Genomic DNA, 7,820 nt, shown 5'->3' on the forward strand with positions numbered 1-7,820 from the left:
ACCTACAGCTGTCCCAGCACCTAAAACCTGAGCCAGGACAACGATGAGCTGCTAACAGGACCTATAAAGGGCTTACGGAGCTTAGTACAGGGCCCGGAATATAGTAAGTGCTGGATTAAGCACCAGGTAGTGTAAAGTAGAACTAGCAGACACATTTCACGCCTACCCCAGCGCTTAGTACAGTGCCAGGCCCATACTAAGTGCTTAAGAAATACCATTAAAAAAAAGAATATAAAGGATGAAGTAATGAGTAAAGCAAGAAGTGAATGAACACGCTCCGGGGCTAATACAGCATCACAAACAATGAGCTGCGGGCAGTTGAAACTCCTTAATGTGGAATCGTCTTCACCAAGACATGGGGAAAACCAGTGGGATTGGGTGGCACTTGCTGTGCTATTTCTACACCGGAGTAACCCGATCCAGTTCCGGGGGCTTCAAGTTCATGTCGGTGGGCTACGTGGACGACCCGCAGTTTGTCAGGTTCGACAGCGACAGTGGGAAGTATGAGCCACGGACTGCCTGGATCTGGGACAATGAAGGACCGGAATACTGGGACCACTTCACGGAGATCGCTAAGGGCTGGGCGCAGACTTTCCGCGTGGGCCTGCAGAACATCATGGGCTACTACAACCAGAGCAAGGATGGGGCTCACTCCATTCAGCTGATGTACGGCTGCCAGCTGCGGGAGGACAACACCACCGGCGATGGGTTTCACCAGTACGGCTACGACGGGCGGTACTACATCACCTTCCCCAAGGCCACACTGAGCTGGATGGCGGTGGACGGCAGGGCCCAGAACACCAAGCGCAAGTGGGAGGCTGACAAGACCCTCGCTGAGCAATGCAAGGCCTATCTGGAGGAAACATGCATCGAGTGGCTCCGGAGATACCTGCAGTTCGGGGGGCCCAGCCTCACCAGGGCAGATCCACCCACGGTGCAGGTGATCCATCACCCCGGCCCCGATGGGGACAATGTCACCCTGCGGTGATGGGCCCTTGGCTTCTACCCGGCTGATGTCAAGTTTAAGTGGGAGCGGGAAGGGGAAGACATGAGCCAAGAAATGGAGTACATGGACACGCGGCCCAGCGGAGATGGCAAGTTCCAGAAATGGGCATCGCTCAGAGTGCCTCAGGGAGAGGGGCAGAAATGCATCTGTATCGTGGACCACGACGGTCTGGCCCGGCCCCTTGCCGTGCACTGGGTTCCAGACTCGTCCTCATCCACCGGGCTCATCATGGGGGCTGTGGTTGCCATCCTCATCATCACGTCACTCGTGGTTGGGTTTGTCATTTGAATCCGCACATCTGCCAAGCTAGCTTTCTTCCTCCCTTCAAGTCCCTACTGAGAGCTCACCTCCTGCAGGAGGCCTTCCCAGACTGAGCCCCCTCCTTCCTCACCCCTCCTCCCCCTCCCCATTCCCCCCACCTTACCTCCTTCCCCTCCCCACAGCACCTGTATATATGTATATATGTTTGTACATATTTATTACTCTTTATTTATTTATTTTATTTGTACATATTTATTCTATTTATTTTATTTTGTTAATATGTTTTATTTTGTTCTCTGTCTCCCCCTTCTAGATTGTGAGCCCGCTGTTGGGTAGGGACCGTCTCTATATGTTGCCAACTTGTACTTCCCAAGCGCTTAGTACAGTGCTCTGCACACAGTAAGCGCTCAATAAATACGATTGAATGAACAAATGAATGCGTTTATATTTTGGGATGGAGTTGTCTAAAAGTTTTGGTTTCACACAATTAAGACTTATTTGCCTATTATTCACTGATGTTTCTAATAGAAGATACTTAGTCCTTCTTGCTCTTCATTCATCCCTTTTATAGCTGGGCAGTATATATTGAATAGATAGAATTCAGGTTACTCAACCAAAACATCTAAGCTATCAGGATTGGCAAGAGCTTTTCAAAAAGAGAACGGTATGCTCTCTTTTCCCTTACCATCTGATTTTAGAGAAGCAGCAAGGCCTAGTGGAAAGAGCACAGGCCTGGGAGAGAGAGGACCTGGGTTCTAGTGCCAGCTCTGCGACTTACCTGCTGTGAGACCTTGGAGAAATCACTTAACTTTGCTGTGCTTCAGTCCCTTCATCTGCAAAACAGGGGCTCAGTACCTGGTCTCCCTCCTACTTAGACTGTGAAGCCCATATGGGACCTAATTATGTTGTATCTACCCCAGTGCCTGACACATAGTAAGGGCTTTATAAATACCACAGTTATTATTATTAAAGAAGATATGTGTGTGTACTGGGTAATGGGTTGACCATTGCTTTATAGGTTCCTGAACTTCCATTGATGATGAAATTAATGCTTTAAAACCCAAATAATCTTGACAGCTTATATCAAACTTCTTGCAAGTGAAGGCACCTGGAAAAAAATGTATCACAATGTCAAAGCAATTCTAACACAGCAAGAACCCTCAGATGACAGTGAATGTTTTTTTCTATAAGATACTAACAGGTGACCATTAAGACTGTGGGGGGCTGTTAGTATATCATTCCAAGACTGGTTTGATGAGAATAGTGCTAACACTTGAGACCCACTTAGAGAGGAAGCAATGAATCACTAGTAGCTTGCAGATCTCAAGCCTTTGACAAAAGGGATGGTTCTGGATATCTGTACTTTTAATCAATCAATGGTATTTATTGAATACTTACTGAAAATTATGATAATTGTAGTATTGTGTGAAAATCATGAAGAAAGGCGAGGTGTCTGGAACTGATGATATTCCTGCTGATCTCTACAATCAGGGAGAGGATGTGCTGTTCAAATGTCTGCCCAGGATCTTCCTCAACGTATGTAATAATGAAGAAAGATGACACCATTAGCACTGTGTTTAAGAAGAAAAATGAGAGAGCTGATTATGGAAACTAGAATGAAATTTCACCGTTTCCACTGCTGGCAAGATCCTAGTCAGAATCCTTCTGGAACAGCTACTGAAGAACAATGGGAACTATGGGCTTATGGAACCTCAGTGCTACTTTAGAACAAAGTGGGGTAAAGTGGACATGATTTTGGCAGCATGCCAGGTACAAGAGAAAGTGCAGGGAACAACACTAGGGGCACTATAGGTAGCTTTAGACCTTATAAAAGCATTTGACATCATCAGCAGACCTGGGCTCTAAAAACTACTAAAAATGTTCAGCTACTTTGAAAAGTTTTTCAAGATCCTAATGATGTTATGGCTAGCCATATCAGACTTAAAGGACCTTTGTTTGATGCTTTCTTCAACATCTACATGTCCAAGACTGAACTCCTTGTCTTCCCTCCCAAACCCTGCCCTCTCCCTGACTTTCCCATCACTGTTGACGGCACTACCATCCTTCCCATCTCACAAGCCCGCAACCTTGATGTCATCCTCGACTCCGCTCTCTTCTTCACCCCTCACATCCAAGCCGTCACCAAAACCTGCCGGTCTCAGCTCCGCAACATTGCCAAGATCCACCCTTTCCTCTCCATCCAAACCGCTACCCTGCTCATTCAAGCTCTTGTCCTATCCCATCAGGACTACTGCATCAGCCTTCTCTCTGATCTCCCATCCTCATGTCTCTCCCCACTTCAATACATACTTCATGCTGCTGCCCGGATTGTCTTTGTCCAGAAATGCTCTGGGCATGTTACTCCCCTCCTCAAAAATCTCCAGTGGCTACCAATCAATCTGCGCATCAGGCAGAAATTCCTCACCCTCGGCTTCAAGGCTCTCCATCACCTCGCACCCTCCTACCTCACCTCCCTTCTCTCCTTCTACAGCCCAGCCCACACCCTCCGCTCCTCTGCTGCTAATCTCCTCACCATGCCTCGTTCTCGCCTGTCCTGCCGTCGACCCCCGGCCCACGTCAGCCCCCTGGCCTGGAATGCCCTCCCTCTGCCCATCCGCCAAGCTAGCTCTCCTTCTCCCTTCAAGGCCCTACTGAGAGCTCACCTCCTCCAGGAGGCCTTCCCAGACTGAGCCCCCCCTTCCTCTCCCCCTCCTCCCCCTCTCCATCCCCCCCGTCTTACCTCCTTCCCTTCCCCACAGCACCTGTATATATGTATATATGTTTGTACATATTTCCTTCCCATCTCACAAGCCCGCAACCTTGGTGTCATCCTCGACTCTGCATCAGCCTCCTCTCTAATCTCCCATCCTCCTGCCTCTCCCCACTTCAGTCTATACTTCACTCTACTGCCCGGATTACCTTTGTGCAGAAACGCTCTGGGTATGTTACTCTCCTCCTCAAAAATCTCCAGTGGCTGCCTGTCAACCTACGAATCAGGCAGAAACTCCTCACTCTTGGCTTCAAGGCTCTCCATCAACTTGCCCCCTCCTATCTCACCTCCCTTTTCTCCTTCTACAGCCCAGCCCACACCGTCCGATCCTCTGCCACTAACCTCCTCACTGTACCTCGTTCTCACGTGTCCCGTCGTCGACCCCCGGCCCATGTCCTTCCCCTGGCCTGGAATGCCCTCCCTCCACACATCCACCAAGCTAGCTCTCTTCCTCCCTTCAAAGCCCTACTGAGAGCTCACCTCTGCCAAGAGGCCTTCCCAGACTGAGCCCCCTTTTTCCTCTCCTCCTCCCCATCCCTCCCCCCCTACCTTCTTCCTCTCCCCACAACACCTGTATATATATTTATACAGATTTATTACCCTATGTATTGTAAATATTTACTATTTATTTTGTTAATGATGTGCATATAGCTTTAATTCTATTTGTTTTGACGATTTTGACACCTATCTACATGTTTTGTTCTGTTATCTATGTCCCCCTTCTAGACTGTGAGCCCGTTGTTGGGTAGGGACCTTCTCTATATGTTACCGACTTGCACTTCCCAAGCGCTTAGTACACTGCTCTGCACACAGTAAGCGCTCAATAAATACGATTGAATGAATGAATGAATGAAAGTGGAGAGGCTGGAGACATGAAGATCAGTCAGTTAATTGTATTTACTGAGAACTTAGTGTGCAGAGTACTGTAGTAAACACTTGGGAGAGTACAATACCACAATATAGCAGACACATTCCCTTCCCACAAGGAGCTTACAGTCTAAAGGGGTAAGGTCTGAAAGGAGGCTCTCTGAGAGGAGGCTGATGCCATTGACAAGAGTTGATATGACAAGTGACTGGACCACCGTGGAGGAAATTTGGATGGAGAGGAAAGGGTGAATTCTGGAAATGCTGTGAAACTAGAATTGACAGGATTTGGCACTTGACTGAATATGTGGGTTGAAAGAGAGAGATGAGCCAAGGATGGTACCAGGTTTCTGTTGTACTCTCCTAAGCACTTAGTACAGTGCTCTGCACATAGTAAGCACTCAATAAATACCATTGATTGATTTTGAGACAGCGATAGTGGTGGTGTTTGTCATCAGGAGCAGTGTGGCCTTGTGGAAAGAGCACAGGCCTGGGAGTCAGAGGACCAGGGTTCCAATCCCAGCACTGCTACTTGTCTGCTGTATGACCTTGGGCAAATCACTTAACTTCTCTGTTCCTCAGTTCCCTCATCTGTAAAATGAAGATGAAGACTGTGAGCCCCAGATGGGTCTTGGACTGTGTCCAACCTGATCGTATTGTATTTACCCAAGTGCTTAGTGCAGTGCCTGGCACCTAGTATGTGCTTAACAAATACCATTTAAAAAAAAAATAGTGATGGGAAAGTTGGTGGGAAGAGAGGGCTTGGGAGGGAAGATGAGTGAAGAAGCCCCAGAAGGATTTAGAATGCTAACTGGAGCTAGTTAAAGTGAGTCTCTTTGGGGACTATCAGTCTATTCAACTTCCTAAAGGAAACTGTGAAAGCAGAGCCATGCCCAGCCCAGCAGAGGGTAGAATTATGAAAATGATGGTCACAGCAAATGGAGAAATCATTACATGTTGCATTTGATGGTTAACTTGACAGTCTTGGAGATTTTGCCAAATTGGAAGAGTAGTCTTTTGATTGTGCGGAGAGGGCAGGAACTGCTGAGCCTGCAACAGCTGCTGCAAGAAAGTTCAAATGATTAGCGCAAATGAAAGTCCCATTATTACTCTGACATGAGCGGGAATGATAGTGACCTCTTTGAGCATCACTAGGAAACAAAATTAAATATAAGTTCTGCAAATGATCTTTGGGTGGATTGCTCAACCTAAATGGGGCTTGACTAGCTCATTAGTGATTCATTGTTCCCTCTCATTTTTGCATGTAGATATAATTATTTACCGAATAGCTAGTTAAAGACTACAGGCATTATCCATTGTTTCAGCTTTGGCAGGTGGGGTTTTAGGGTAAAATCTTTTCCTGACCTTTCTGAATATCAAGGTACCAGTCAATAGCCTTATCAGCTGAGAGAATGCCACACATATTTATTTTCAATAGTCAATCCCTAAAGTTTTAGAAGGCCAGGGTGTCAGCCTGCTGAACAGATGTAACAAAATTGCCAAATGGTTTCCAAGTATTTTGAATGAACTCAGCTCTGCTCAGAAATTCTTTTTCCCCAGATGACAGTGATCTAATCGTTGCGAGGGAAATATCAGTCATTATCCATATCCAGGATGTCCAGCAAAACCAGCAGAAGTATTTTTGATTAATGTGCACATTGTGACCTAAATTAAAGTTGCGGTTAAAATGAGGTACAGAGTAATTGTTTTTTTTAATAACCATGCTAATTCACCTTTCTCGGGGTTCCTCTCCTGATTGCTTAATTTTGCTGATTATTAAAATGCATTCAGTGAAGTTCCTCTCTCTCTTTAAAACAGGTCTTGCGGTGCAAGGAGCCCAGACTGGTCTGCTGTTCATTCCCAGATGGTGATTGACCGAGATATCAAAGATACCCCCACCCAGGAACCTCAGCCCACTAGGCCACTGATGCCATAGGCACAGCATTGCCTCTATTGCCTGTGGGAGTGGGAGCAGGACTCAGCCATGGCTGGTCAGACCCAGAACGTTCCTGCAGTCATCTAAAAAACACAGAGCCAGAGAGGTAAGTGTCCAGTCCTCATATGTCCAAGTCACCTTCCCACCGACCCCAGCTTTGAGCCTCCCGTTTTCCCTTCCCCCACCCTCTAGGATCCCCCATTGTTTTTCCAAGCCTCAGGATCCTCTCTCCCTCCCCCAAACTCTGAAACACCCCTTCTTCTCTTCCTCTCCCTACTGCTACTTCGAGACACTGCTCTAATTCTCCAATCAATCCATGGTATTTATTGAGCACTGTCTGAATGCAGATCACTGTACTAAATATTTAGAAGAGCAAAGTGCAGTTCCTCTCAGGGTCACACCTGGAGAGTTCCCAGTCCTCTACCATTCTCCACTACAGGAAGGAGAGTTAAACAGAGGCATATCCATTCCATTCCTAGCTTGGGCAGTGGCTAGCGAGTGGAAGACAATCTGCTACAAGTCAAAACTCACCTGTGCTGGGCAGCAGCAGCATGGAAGAGAATCACGGGTGAAGACTGAAGTTATTGCGTGGGAGGAGGCAGTGGTAAACCACTTAGATATTTTTACCAAGAAAACTCTGTGGATACACTATCAGAACGATTGCAGATGGAAGTGGGGTGTTCTGGGAGAGATGTGTCCATGGTGTCGCTATGGGTCAAAGATGACTCGATGGCATTAGACAAGACAAAGTGCAGTTGGTAGACATGATCCCTGGCCACAAGGATCTTACAGTCTACTGAGAAGCAGTGTGGCCTAGTGAGAAGCAGTGTGGCCTAGTGGAAACAGCATGAGCCTGGGAGTCAAAGGACCTGAGTTCTAATTCTGGCTCCACCGCTTGCCTTTTGTGTGACCTTAGGTAAGTCACTTAACTTCTCTGTGCCTCAGTTACCTCATCTGTAAAATGGGGATTAAGACTGTGAGCC

At 47.1% G+C, this 7,820-nt stretch overlaps 1 pseudogene; it reads left to right on the forward strand.

Moving 5' to 3' along the window:
* The first annotated feature begins 355 nt into the window (after nt 1-355).
* On the forward strand, nt 356-1,294 carry LOC119949864 (annotated as a pseudogene).
* The last annotated feature ends 6,526 nt before the right edge of the window (nt 1,295-7,820 follow it).

The sequence above is a fragment of the Tachyglossus aculeatus genome, chromosome X1 (genome assembly GCF_015852505.1).
Source record: "Tachyglossus aculeatus isolate mTacAcu1 chromosome X1, mTacAcu1.pri, whole genome shotgun sequence".
Taxonomy (NCBI): Eukaryota; Metazoa; Chordata; class Mammalia; order Monotremata; family Tachyglossidae; genus Tachyglossus; species Tachyglossus aculeatus.